This window comes from Carcharodon carcharias, chromosome 12 (assembly GCF_017639515.1).
Source record: "Carcharodon carcharias isolate sCarCar2 chromosome 12, sCarCar2.pri, whole genome shotgun sequence".
NCBI classification, from domain to species: Eukaryota; Metazoa; Chordata; class Chondrichthyes; order Lamniformes; family Lamnidae; genus Carcharodon; species Carcharodon carcharias.
Window position 1 is genome coordinate 18,546,583 of NC_054478.1, and position 15,029 is coordinate 18,561,611.

Genomic DNA, 15,029 nt, shown 5'->3' on the forward strand with positions numbered 1-15,029 from the left:
GATCAGTCATCGGTGGTGGTCTGATCAAACATTTCGATGCAGCCAAATTGTGGAGGGAGATAGTTTCAATGTCTATGGTGAGGGTTTACAATTGTAATGTACTTACAATCAGCCTGCAGGCATGGCTACTTCAGTACGGTTGAGTTTTCGCGACTTTCCTTGGTATCGTCGACTGGTGGTGTTTTGCCTCGTCACCAGTCGTTATGTTTTGACTATGGGTCGCTTTGCTCGTGAACCGGTTGCAAGCTTATCTGTCAGCAGGTGAGTCGATTACAATATACGGCAGAAGCAGAGACCAATATGAAATAAATCACATGCTATTTATTTACACAAACACCACAGCATTAACATGTGCTTCTCCAGCCAGACCCTACTCCATCACAGAATCACAGAATTGTTACGGTGCAGAAGGAGGCCATTCGGCCCATCGTGTCTGCACCGGCTCTCTGAGCATTTTAACTTAGTGCCAATCTCCTGCCTTTTCCCCGTAACCCTGGCACATTGCTTCTATTTAAATAATCATCCAATGCCCTCTTGACTCCCTCTAGACAAAATTGAAACTGGTAGCCCGCGCTACGCAGCCATTGAGTCTTACAGTCACGTGGTCAATCTGCTCACAGTCTCTTAAAGGTATATTGCACCTCAGAGTATCACAAATAGTGATTGTCATGGTCACCATTACTGAGACTAGCTTTTCAATTCCAGATTATTAATTGAATTTAAATTCCACCAGCTGTGGGATTTGCACCCTTGTCCCCAGAATATTAACCTGGTTCTCTGGATTATTAGTCCAGTTATGTTACTGCCACGCCACTAGTCCCCACCCCCCTCATAATTGACGTGTTTAAGATAATTAAAGAAGTTGATAGTTTCTCTTTACTAACCTATTCCCTCTGGTAGGGGAGATCAGAACAAGGGGGATAACCTTAAAATTAGAAGTAGGCCATTAAGGGGTGATAACAGAAAAGACATAAAGGGCCGTGGAAATTTCACCCAAAATAAAGCTGAAGAGACTAGAGGGCAGTGGTGAGGCAAAGGAAAATTCACAAACTCTGATGGGTAGGTTTTTGTTGGGTAAAGAGTATGAAGATTATGGAACCCAGGCAGGTAGATGGAGTTAAGATACAGATCATCCCTAATCTCCTTGAATGGCAGAACAGGCTCGAAGGCCTTGCATGGCCTCCTCCTGCTCCTGTGTCTCTAAGGTGCTTCTCACTCCTGCAAATGAGATGTTAAAGTAAGACCCTCTTTACCCTTGCAGGTGGATGCGAAATGTCCCTCAACGCTATTCGAAGAAGAGCAGGGGAGTTTGTCCCAGTATCCTGGACAATATTTATTCCTCAGCCAACATCATTAAAACAGCTGATCTGGTCATTTAACTCATTGCTGCTTGTGGGAGCTTGCTGTGTGCTGATTGGCTGCCACGTTTCCCACATTGCAACAGCGCTTATATTTTAAAGCTATTTCATTGGCTGTAGAGTTCTTTGGGATGTCCCGAGGTGGTGGTGAAAGGTGCCATATAAATGTGAGTCCTTTCTTATTTGTATCGTGTGAAAACAAAAAACCGTTAATTCTTCATCTCTTTAAGCCAACTCTTTATTTACTCTAATCTCCAATAAACCCTACTTTGCTTGTCACCTTTAAGGAGCATTGAAGCTTGTCCCTGAGCTAGTAGCAGATTGATGACCCGCTTAATAATGTTTTGACAGCAGTTCATTCCCAACATGAAAAATACTTCAATGCATTGGAATGAAATGAAATTGAAGTTCTCAACCAGCAGGTCTCGGCTATTTGAATAACAGAGACTGACATGTGGGTAAGTGGTTCTTTTGATTAAATTTAATTTGTGCATTTCTGTCACACTCAATGACGGATTTACCAGCGAGGCTACTTAAATTACTTTTAAATCATAAAAGCTGGAGGTAAAATTGTAAAAGCACTCGCCTTCTCCTCTCTGATTTCCCCTGAGCAAATTAGCTCTATATCATACTGGGAGTGGGGGCAGTTCAAGGGATGGACAATATCTAATCTGCTTTATTGGGAGCTAGGGGAGAATCGCGAGATCCACATCAGTCCAGGTCTCGGTTTGCTCAAAGCACTTTTTCCTCCCAAGTGCCACCATCCTCCTCCTCATCCTCGTTGTTTATACAAATGCCACTGCCTTCCCTCCTCCCTGCACCTGCCCCCAAACACTCGTGGAGTTTTCACCCTCCATCCCCATGATTCTGGCTGGCGTACAGTTTCATGGGTCCGGGCCACTCTCTGACCCCTTAGCTAGCTGCTTCCGAGCAGAGACAGAGGGAGGTGAGCTGTGAAGAACAAACAGCCAAGCCTGACTACTTCGTTGGTTGTCAAGTGCTTTGGGATCTCCTGAGGTTGTGAAAATGCAGGTCCTTTTTTTAATTTTTTCCTTCCATAGCTCAGGGATGTACGGTCAGTGATAGTACTCCACCTGCCATGGTTGAAACTGGCTAACAATTTCAGCAGAGACTAGGGATCAGACTTTGGCCCTTTCCACATAACATGCTACCTGTCCACAGGAGACCATTGATGGGGGAACATACAAACATATGAACTAGGAGCAGGAGTAGGCCACTCGGCCCCTCCAGCCTGTTCCACCATTCAATAAGATCATGGCTGATCTAATTTTAACCTCACATTCCTGTCTACCCCTGATCACCTTTCACCCTCTTGCTTATCAAGCATCTACCTAGCTCTGCCTTAAAGATATTCAGAGACTCTGACTCAACCACCCTTTCAGGAAGAGAATTCCAAAGTCTCACAACCCTCTGAGAGAAAAAAATTTCCTCATCTCTGTCCTAAATGGGCCACCTTTTATTTTGAAACAGTGACCCCGAGTTCTAGATTCTTCCACAAGCGGAAACATCCTTTCCTCATTCATCCTATCAGGTCCCCATTTGCCATTCAGCCCCTTGAGCTTGCTCCGCCATTTAACTGGATCATGGCTGATCTTCTAACTCAATACCATCTTCCCACACTACCCCCGTATCCCTTTGATGTCATTGGTATCTAGAAATATATCGACCTCTGCTTTGAACATACTCAATTCCTGAGCCCCCACAGCCCTCTGGGCTGGAGAATTCCAAAGATTCCCCACCCTCTGAGTGAAGAAATCCTCCTCATCTCAGTCCTAAATGGCCTGCCTCTTATTCTGAGACTTGTGTACCCTGTTCTAGACTCCCAAACAGGAGATCCATCTTTCCCCTTGTGATATTGTATGCTTGCCAATGCAGACAATGACATGTATCTTTAAGAAGCTGCATAGTGACATCACTATGACATCACTGTGTGTAAGGTTGGAGGATAAAAGGTACAGCCTCCATGTTAGATGTTCACTATTACCAGTGAACTTGACTGCAGATAATCACTACTGTTTGTGATTGTATCAGTAAGACTTTACATATACCTTATAAGTCAGGCATATAGTCAAGTAATCAGCCTACGTAACTGTTGGGATCCAGGCTGGATCAAGACTTGTGCAGAGCTGTATATAGTTATTGCGTATTAAACTTCACGTAAATGTGTTTGACCAGAATCCTTGTTAATCTCAACATCTTGCTTAGCATAGATAGGATAGAGACAGATCCCCTGAGGTCTACATTGAGACCCTCAACATATATGGTGGCAACAGACTGTAAGAGGCCACAACACTTCCTGCATCTACCCTGTTGAACCCTGTAAGAATTTTGTACTCTTCAATGAGGTCACCTCTCATCCTTCTAAACTCTAAAGATTACAGACCCAGTGACCCTCAACGTCTCCTCATAGGACATTCCCACCATCCCAGGGATTAGTCTGGTGAACCTTCATTCACTCTCTCTAAGGGCAGTATATCCTTCCTTAGGTAAGAAGACCAAAACGGCACACAATACTCCAAGTGAAGTCTCACCAAGGCTCTGTACAACTGCAGAAAGACTTCTTTACTTCTGTACTCAAATCTTCTTGCAATAAAGGCATTCCTTATTGCTTGCTGCACCTGCATGTTAGTTTTCAGTGACTAATGAACAGGACACCCAGGTCCCTTTGGCTATCAACACTTCCCAACCTCTTCCCATTTAGTAAATATTCTGCATTTCTGCTTTTTCCTACCAAAACACATTTTTTCCACATTTTATTCCATCTGCCAAGTTCTTGCCCACTCACTAAGCCCGTCTAAATCCTCTTGAAGCCTCTTTGCATCCTCCTCACAACTCACATTCCTTCCAAGTTTTGTGTCATCAGCAAACTTGGAAATATTACATTTGGCCCCCACATCCAAATCACCGGTAGAGATTGTGAATAGCTGGGGCCCAAGCACTGATCCATGTGGTATCCACTAGTTACAGCCTGTCAACCTGAGAATGATTTGTTTATTCCTATGCTCTGCTTTCTGTCTGTTAATCAAACCTCAATCCATGCCAGTATATTACTCCTAATTCCATGTGCTCTAGTTTTGTTTACTAACCTCCTGTGTTGGACCTTATCAAAAGCCTTCTGAAAATCTGAATACAGTATATCCACTGGTTCTCCCTCATCTATCCTGCTAGTAACATCCTCAAAAAACTACAACAGGCTTTTCAAACATGATTTCCCTTTCATAAATCCGTGTTGACTCTGCCCAATCCTACCATTATTTGTTAAATGCCCAGTTAACACATCCTTTAAAATAGATCCTAGCATTTTCCCCATTTCTGAGGTCAGGCTAACAGGTCTGTAGTTCCCTGTTTTCACTTTCCCTCCTTTCTTAAATAGGGGGGTTACCTTCCAATCCGCAGGCACCGTTCCAGAATCTCTAAAATTTTGAAAGATGATCACCAATATATCTACTATCACTACAGTCACCTCTTTCAACACTCTAGGTTATAGATCATCGGATCCAGGGGCTTTATCAACTCTCAGCCCCATTTTACCACTTTTTTACTAATACTATCTTCTTTTAGGCTCTCAATCTCATTGTCCCTTGCCTCCCCAATACTTCAGGGAGGTTTTTTGTATCTTCCTCCGAGAAGATAGACAGAAATGCGGCAAGCCATTCAAAATTTCATTGACTTCAGCAGTATCATAAAATCCCGCCTGTGTAAGATTATGCCCAAAGTATTTGCTTAGCTTCTCTGTCATTTCCTTATTACCCAGTAGAACTTATCCATTCTCTGCCTGTAATGGGCCCACATCTGTCTTTACTGACCTTTTCCTTTTTACATACCTATACAAGCTTTTACATTCTATTTTTTGTGTTTCTCGCTAGTTTGCTTTCATATTCTGTTTTCTCTTTCATTATCAACCTCTTAGGCCTCCTTTGCTGAATTTTAAAATGCCCCCAATCCTCAGGCTTACTACTTTTTTAAGGCAGCTTTATATGCCTCTTCCTTTAATCTAATCGAATCTTTATTTCTCTTGTTAGCCATGGTTGGATCACCTTTTGTGACTTAAAACGAATGTAAATTTGTTGCAAACTATGTACTAATTCTTTAAATGCTAGCCATTGCCTGTCTACCATCATACCTTGTAATGTAAAGGCAAAATACTGCGGATGCTGGAAATCTGAAACAAAAACAAAAAATGCTGGAAAAACTCAGCAGGCCTGACAGCATCTGTGGAGAGAAAGACAGAGTTAATGTTTTGAGTCCGTATGACCTTTTAGTGTAGTTCCCCAATCTACCTCAGCCAACTTGCCCCTCATATCTTTGTAGTTTTCTTTGTTTAGATTAAAGACCGTGGTTTTGAATTGAACTACATCACTTTCAATTTTCATGTAATATTCTATCATATTATGGTCACTCTTCCCTGAAGGCTACTTTATAGCGAGGTTACTAATTAGCCCTTTCTCATTGCACAATGCTAGATCTAAAATAGCCTGTTTTCTAGTTGGTTCCTCAACATACTGTTCTAGAAAACCATCACATATTCACTCCAGGAATTTGTCCTCCTCAGCATTAATGCTAATTAGATTTACCCAGTCTATATGTAGACCGAAGTCCCCGAAGATTACTGTTGTTACCCTTGTTACTTGCACATAATTTCCTGATTTATATCATGCCCAATGCTACCGTACTGTTTGGTGACCTATAAACAACTCCTACCAAAGTTTGTTGCCCCTTGCTGTTGTTAGTTCCACCCAAATTGATTCTACCTCTTGATCTTCCTATCTAAGATCCTCTCTCACTAATGTGCTGAATCCATCCTTTACTAACAGAGCAACCCCACTTACTTTTCCTTCTTGCTTTTCCTTCCTAAATGTCGAATACCGTTGAACTTTCAGTTCCTAACCTTGGTCACCCTGCAGCTACATCTCTGTAATGGCAATTAGGTCATATCTGTTTACTTCTACTTGTGCCGACAATTTATCTACTTTGTTGTGGACAGTGTGTGTATTCAGATAGAATGTATTTAATTCTGTCTTATTATTTTTCGCAATCTCTAGCCTTAACTGCTGGTGCACTCTGTCCCTTCCTGCCATATTCTAATAACCATTTCCCTTATTGCTATACTGCTCTCTTACCTTCTCCTCTCGCTTTAGATTATCGCATCTTCCCTCACCCCCAATATTTAGTTTAAAGTCCTCTCTACTGCCCTAGTTATATGACTTGCAAGAACACTGGTCCCAGCACAGCTCAGGTGAAGACCATTCCAATGGTTCGGTTCCCACTTTCCCCAGGACTGATGCCAGTGCCCCAGAAATCAAACAAAAATAAAATACTGCAGATGCTGGAAATCTGAAATAAAAACAGAAAATGCTGGAAAAACTCGGCAGGTCTGGCAGCATTTGTGGAGAGAGAAACAGAGTAAGTGTTTCGAGTCCATATGACTCTTCTTCAGAGCTAAAGAGGAATCGAAACAGATTTCTCCCACGCCAGTCTTTGAGTCACGCATTCAACTCTCTAATCTTATTTACCCTACAGCAATTTGCTCACGGCTCATTGTAATCCTGAGATTATTACCTTTGAGGTTTTGCTTTTAGTTTATCCCCTAGCTGCTCTTAATCTCTAAGCAGAACCTCCTTTCTAGTCCTACCTATATCATTGGTAACTAAGTGGACCACAACCACTGGATCCTCCCCCTCCCACTGCAGGCTCCTCTCCAGACCAGAGCAGCTGTCCCGAACACTGACACTAGGCAGGCAATACAGCCTTCTGCATTCTGGCTCTTGGTTGCAGGGAACTGTGTCTATCCCCCTCACTATACTGTCCCCAGCTACCACTACATTTCTCTTAGCTTTCCCCGCTTGAATAGCTTCCTGTACCATAGTGCCATGGTCAGTTTACTCATTCACCCTGCAGTCCGCACTCTCATCTGTACAGGTTGCAAGTACCTTGAACCTGTCTGATAACTGCAAGGGCTGAGTCTCCTCTACTTCTACCTTTTCAATCCCCTGACCTGCCTCACCTGCAGTCCCTGACCACTGACTAAAACATCCTATCCTAAGGTGTGTGGCTGCCTCCTGGAACAAAGTGTCCAAGTAACAGTTCCCATCCCTGATGTGTCACAGTGTCAATGACTGAGCCAAAGCTCCTCAAGCCACAGATACTTACTGCAGACTTGTTTGCCCTGGATCACATTCAGGAGCTCCCACATCCTGCAGTTGCCATCCTTATTGTATCTTAATTAAGTAACTAATTAATTATTTTCTTAATTTATTTTGAATTAAATTAATGCTGCCTCTCACTGTACTAATTTAAACCTCAGTAATCCAATAAACGCCATCAGTTAAGAATAAAAGAAAGAATGGACTCATTAGTTTCTTACTTCCCTTCTAATGACCCTAAATTAATTATAAAGTAGGTACTTTAGGGCTATTTAAAAGCTTATGTTTTTCTAAATTCCAGCTCTATAAAAACAGTTCCTAACAGTAATTACTCATTAACCAATCAACTTACAGCTTTCCAGTGAAGACACTGTTTGAATTTTTTTTCTCAATCTGAGCGAAAGATGAAAGCTGAAGCTGTTCCTCTACAGGTCCCAACAGGTCCTCATCTCTGCTGCTGCTTCTGCTGGCTCCCTCAGACTCATTGACTTCTTGATGAAGTCTTGCTCTTTACAGCCACACTCTCCTTGCTGAAGTCTCACTGTTTTATACCTTCTTTTTAAACGAAGTCACCATAGTACAAGACTTTTACAGCACAGAAACAGGCCATTCAGCCCAACAAGTCCCATATGGGTGTTAAAGCTCCACACAAGCCTTCCCACAGCCCTCTTCATCTCACCCCATTAAGCTTTCCTTTCTCCTTCATCTGTTAATCTAGCTTCCCCTTAAATGCCATTCAACCCAGCTAATTCTTGTGATAGTGAGTTTTTGATTCTCAACTCTCTCCCTGTCAAAACATTTCTCCTGAATTCCCTATTAAGTATATTCTTAGTTACCTTATATTTATGGTCCCTAGTTCCAGTTTTCTCTATCCTTTCATAACCTAGTTCATCACACTGCTGTAAATTAGATAAGGTGATAGCAAGCTGCACACAGCAACTCCTACAAACACCAATGTGATCATTTGCTTTCTCGATGTTGGTTGAGCAATAAATATTGGTCAGGAGACCCAGGAGAGGTTCCCCACTCGTCTTCAAAATGACAACATGAATCATTTATGTCTACCTAGGACCTTGGTTTAATCCCACATCTGAAAGACGGCACCTCCGATAATGTAGCACCCCCTCATTACTGCACCACAAGTGTCAGCCTGGATTTTGCACCAGATTTTAAGAGAATTGAACAAACCATCCATGATTTTTGTGCTTCTAGGACCCCTGGAGATGTTGACTCTGCTGTTCGAGGGATGGTGGTCTCAGCAGTTGTGCTGAGATTTGACTTGCTGATATCGTACAACATTAACTGTGATCAAAATTTGTGAGCCCAATGGGAAGGCAGGTTCAATGATGCTGAGGGAGTTGAGATAGCTGTGAGTGGGGTCATTCTCCTTAGAACAGAGAAGTTGAAGGGGAAATTTAATGGCATTGTTCAGAATCATGAACATTTTTGATAGAATAAATAAGAGGAAACTGTTTCTAAGTGCAGGCAGGTCAATGACTAGAGAACATAAATTTATGGTGATTGGCCCAAGAATCAACAGTAATATTCTTTTCACCCAGCGAGTTGTTGTGATCTGGAATTATCTGCTTGAGGAGGTAGTGAAAACAGGTTCAGTAGTAAAATTCAAAAGGGAATGGAATAAATAATTGAAGGGGAATAAATTCCAGAACTTTGGGGAAAGAGCAGGGGAGTGGGGCTAATTGGATAGCTCTTTCAAAGAGCCAGCACAGGCCAAATGGCCTCCCTCAATGCTGTAAGATCCTGTGGCTCCGTGAAAAAACTGTTCACTGGAAACTGGATATGACCACTCATCTGATTTGGGAGGGGCTACCTAAACACCCACTTTCTCATTGACCCCGTCTGTGACTTCAACCAGCCTCCACCCACCCACCCCCACACCACCCAGCGCTGCACCCTACGCACCACCCCCCCCCCGCCACCCCCCCATCACCCACCCCCACCTCCCCCGCCCTCCTAGGCAAGGAAGTCATTGTTTTCTTTTAAAATGTCCTCCGTGTGATTGAAGCGCTTGACAGCACTACACAACCACCTGCGGGTTCCACACACAAACTTGTCCATTCACAGGAACATAGAAAAATTTACAGCACAGAAGGGGGGACCATTTGGGCCATCATGTCCATGCTAAAATTGATGGCCTGTTTAGCTGTTTAGTGCCCCACACCATCACTTGGCACTATTTAAGTAGCGCTTTTCACAACCCCAGGACATCAATGAGTTTTTTATTGTGACCAAAGTGCTTCTGAAGTGTGGTCACTGATGTAATGTAGCAAATTGGGCAGCCAATCTACCCACAGCAATATTGCTGGGTATTCTGTTTTTAATGCATGAGGAGCGTTATCTTTGATTTCTGCGCTCTGAAGTCTCTGAAGTACGATTGGAATTCACAACCTTCAGACTGAGAAACAAGGGTGCTACCCACTGAGCCATGGCCAATGTTAATGCTTCTTGAGGTAAAAATGTTACTTCTTTCTATCTCTTTATCCTGCGTCATTGTCCTCGATGCAAAATAAAATGGTTACCAATTAATAAAAACAAAGCATCCCCAGAGTGGAGGCTCAGCTTAGAGGTGGCCCTGTGTCTCTCCTTTTCTGGAGAGATGTATCCCATCTGTCTCATCGCCATCCTCAGCTTCCTAATCAGTGCCGGCCACAAGCGTCATGCCTTGTTCCAGATTATTGATTCCAATTATTTGGACGGTCGACTCTTTCCATCCATTTAATGTTGGTTGCAGTTTCTGTAAGTGGACTAATTCAAACACTTTCACAAATATAGCGAGTCTGGAGAGATCAGAGATTGCTAACCGATCATAAAATCCTCAGTGAATGCAGCCCAGCCATTGTTAATGATTTACAATGGTCACATAAATCAAAGCACCTGAACATGCAGCAGGAACAGTGTGAAAGATTTGTGCGCAAGCATTTATCTTTCAGGTGAGAGGCTTTGAACTCTTGTCCCAATAACCTTAATACAGGTACTGCCTTTGTTTAGCACTCCAATGAACTGAAACATAATAATATCTCAGTTGACTTAAAACAAAAACAGAAGGGTCACGAGGACTTGAAACATCAACTCTTTTCTTCTCCGCCGATGCTGCCAGACCTGCTGAGTTTTTCCAGGTAATTCTGTTTTTGTTTTGGGTTTCCAGCATCCGCAGTGTTTTGTTTTTACCTCAGTTTACTCACATTGAATTACATTGAACTTGCAGCACAGAAACAGACCATTCCGCCCAACTGGTCCATGCTCCACTTGAACCTCTTCCCACCCGTCATCATCTAACCCTATTAGTATGACCTTCGATTCCTTTCTCCCATGTGTTTTTATCTAGCTTTCCTCTCAACTCACTAAGTTCCACATTCTCACCACTCTGAGTAAAGAGGTTCCTCTTAAATTCCCTAGTGGGTTTATTGGCAACTATCCCTTCTTAATAGACTCTAGTTTTGGACTACTTCACTAATTCAATTTACTCCACGTGATATCAAGAAGGCACTGGATACTGCAAAGGCTATGGGCCCTGACAATATTTTGGCAATAGCACTGAAGACTTGCACTCCAGAACTTGCCGCGCCCCTAGCCAAGCTGTTCCAGTACAACTAAAACACCGGCATCTACTTAGCAATGTGGAAAACTGCCCAGATATGTCTTGTCCAAATAAAGCAGGACAAATCCAAAACAGCCCATTACCAGTCTACTCTTGATCAGCAGCAAAGTGGTGAAAGGTATTGTCGACAGTGCTGTCAAACGACACTTACTCATAGTAACATGCTTCAATTGTGTAGAACCTTGGTTAGACCACACCTGCAGTACTATGTGCAGCTTTGATCCCATTACCTTAGGAAGGATATTATTGCCATAGAGGTTGCAACACGGTTCACCAGACTTGTTCCCAGATTGTAGGGCTGTCCTGTGAAGAGAGATTGGGGAAACTGGGCCTGTATTCACTAGTGTTTCAAAGAATGAGAGGTGATCTCATTAAAACCTACAAGATACTTAAAAGGATAGACATGGTAGGTACAGTTAAGATATTTCCCCTGGCTGGGGAGTCTAGAACCAGAGGACACAATTTCAAAATAAGGGGAAACTGACTTAGGATCGAGATGAGGAATTTCTTTTTTTACTCAGAGGGTTGTGAATCTTTGGAATTCTCTACTCCAGAGAACTGTGGAAGTTCAGTCAGTGAGAATGTTTAAAGCAGAGATTGACAGATTTTTAATGAGAAAAAGGGATAGTGGGATAGTGTGGGGAAACAGGCATTAAAGTGGATGATCAGCCATAATCGTATTGAATGGCAGAGCAGGCTTGATAGGCTGAATGACCTACTCCTGCTCCTGTGTTCTTATAACCTGCTCATTGATACTTTGGGTTCCACCCGGGTCATTCAGCTCCTGACCTCATTACAGCCTTAGTCCAAACATGGCCAAAAGAGCTGAATTCCAGAAGTGAGGTGAAAGTGACTGCCCTTGACATCAAGGCCTCATTTGACAGAGTGTGGCATCAAGGAGCCCTAGCAAAACTGGGGTCAATGGGAATCAGGGGAAAAATTCTCTGCTGGTTGGAGTCAAACCTAACAAAAAGGAAGATGGTTGTGGTTGTTGGAGGGCAATCATTTCAGTCCCAGGACATCACTGCAGGAGTTCCTCAGGGTAGATCCTAGACCTAACTATCTTCAGCTGCTTCATCAATAACCTTCCTTGAATCAGAAAGTCAGAAGTGGGGATGTTCGCTGATGATTGCACAATGTTCAGTATCGTTCGTGACTCCTCAGATACTGAAGCAGTCCATGTCCAAATGCAGCAAGACCTGGACAATATTCAGGCTTGGGCTGACAAGTGGCAAGTAACATTCATGCCACACAAGTGTTAGGCAATGACCATCCCCAACAAGAGAGAGTCCAACCATCACTCCTTCATGTTCAATGGCATTACCATCACTGAATCCCCCACTATCAATATCCTGGGGGTTACCATTGATCAGAAACTGAACTGGACTAGCCATATAAATACTGTGGCTACAAGAGCAGGTCAGAGGCTAGGAATCCTGCAGTGAGTAACTCACCTCCTGACTCCCCACAGCCTGTCCATCGTCTACAAGGCAAAAGTCAGGAGTGTGATGGAATACTCTCCACTTGCCTGGATGAGTACAGCTCCCACAACACTCAAGAAGCCTGACACCATCCAGGACAAAACAGCCCACTTAATTGGCACCCCATCCCCAAACATTCATTCCTTGCACGACTGACGAACAGAGGCAGCAGGGTGTACCATCTACAAGATGCACTGCAGAAACGCATTAAGGCTCCTTAGGCAGCAGCTTCCAAACCCATGACCATCTGAAGGACCAAGGCGGCGGATACATGGGAACACCACCAACTCGCACCCGCCTGCACCCAACCACTGTGCTGAAAATTCAGGCCACCAGGTTGACACCTCATTTTTAAGTATGCCTGGTGCTGATCCTGGCATGCCCTCCTACACTATTTATTGAACCAGGGTTGATCCCATGGCTTGATGGTAATGGTAGAGTGGGGGTTATGCTGGATCAAGAGACCACCAGATTGTGGTTGAGTACAATTCTGCTGCTGCTGATGGCCCACAGCGCCTCATGGATGCCCAGTCTTAAGTTGCTAGATCTGTTCGAAATCTATCCCATTCAGCATTGTGGTAGTACCACACAATATGATGGAGGGTATCCTCAATGTGAAGACGAGTCTTCATCTCCACAAGGACCGTGCAGTAGTCACTCCTACCAATAATATCATGAACAGATGGACCTGTGGCAGGCAGGTTGGTGAGGATGAGGTCAAGTATGTTTTCTGTCTTGTTGGTTCCCTCACCACCTGCTGCAGACCCGATCTAGCAGCTATGTCATTTAGGACTTGGCCAGCTTGGTCAGTAGTGGCGCTACCGAGCCACTCTTGGTGATGGACATTGAAGTTCCCCACCCAGAGTACATTCTGCACCCTTTCCACCCTCAGTTTCCTCCAAGTGGGGTTGAACATGGAAGAGCGCTGATTCATCAGCTGAGGGAGGCGGTACATGGTAATCAGCAGGAGGTTTCCTTACCCATGTTTGACTTAATGCCATGGGACTTCATGAGGTCTGGAGTTGATGCTGAGGACTCCCAGGGTAACTCCCTCCCGACTGTACACCACTGTGCTGCCACCTCTGCTGGGTCTGTCCTGCCGGTGGGACTGGACATACCCAGGGATGGTGATGGTGGTGTCTGGGGCATTATCTGTAAGGTAAGATTCCATGAGGATGACTATGTCAGGCTGTTGCTTGACCAGTCTGTAGGACAGCTCTCCTAATTTTGGCACTAGCCCCCAGATGTTAGGAAGGAGGACTTTGCAGGTTCGACAGAGCTGAGTTTGCCGTTGTCGTTTCCGGTGCCTAGGTCGATGCCTGGAGCTCCGTATGGCTTTATTCTTTTTTATTGGCTTTTTAGTGGTTTGATACAACTGAGTGGCTTGCAAGGCCATTTCAGAGGGCATTTAAGGGTCAACCACATTGCTGTGGGTCTGGAGTCACGCGTAGGCCAGACCAGATAAGGACGGCAGATTTCCTACCCTAAAGGACATTAGTGAACCAAATGGGTTTTTACAACAATTAACAATGGTTTCATGGTCATCATTAGACTTTTAATCCCAGATTTTTATTGAATTCATATTCCACCATCTTTTGAGAGTCCCCACAGCATTATCCCGGGTCTCTGGATTATCAGTACAGTGACAATACCACTATGCCACCACCTCCCCATGTGTTGGCTCCATAACCGGCCAGGGGCAATCCTGGGAGGCCATTTTTGGAAGCCTCAATGTATTTCAATGGCAATAGAGGAGTTAATCAGGGACTCCAAACCTGTTCCCGATGACTATAAATGCATCTGTCTTTCTCAATTGGTTAGACCCCTTCCAGAGCACTGTGTACTGTTTTGAGCACAGCACCTCAGGAAGGTATTTCAGCCATAGACAGGGTGCAATGCAGAATGATGCCTGGGCTAAAAGAGTTAACTTTCATAGACTAGCCTTGTATTCCCTTGTGTTTAAGATATTGAAGGGATGATCCAACTGAAGTGTTAATAATATTAAAAGGATTTGATGGAGTGACGGAGAGGAGATATTTCCTCTGATGTAGGAATCAAGAACAAGAGGACAATTAAAATTCGAGCCTGATCTACTGGGGAGTGAAATTAGGAAACACATTTTCCCACCCAGTGGTGGTGGAAATCTGGAATTCTCTCCCACAAAAGGCTATGGATGCTGGAGTCAACTGGCGCTCTCAAGACTGAAATCAATAGATTTTGGTGGGATCAGGGTATCAAAGGATATGGAGCTAAGGCAGGGGGATGGAGCTGAGGTGCAGATCAGGCATTAATGGTGGAGGATACTCAAGAAGCTGAACACTATTCCTGTCTGTAATGTTCCTAAGTGGTTAGTAATCTGGAGCAGGAGCCTTGGCTGATTGTTCTGCTCCTTAGCCTTGGGATTCTA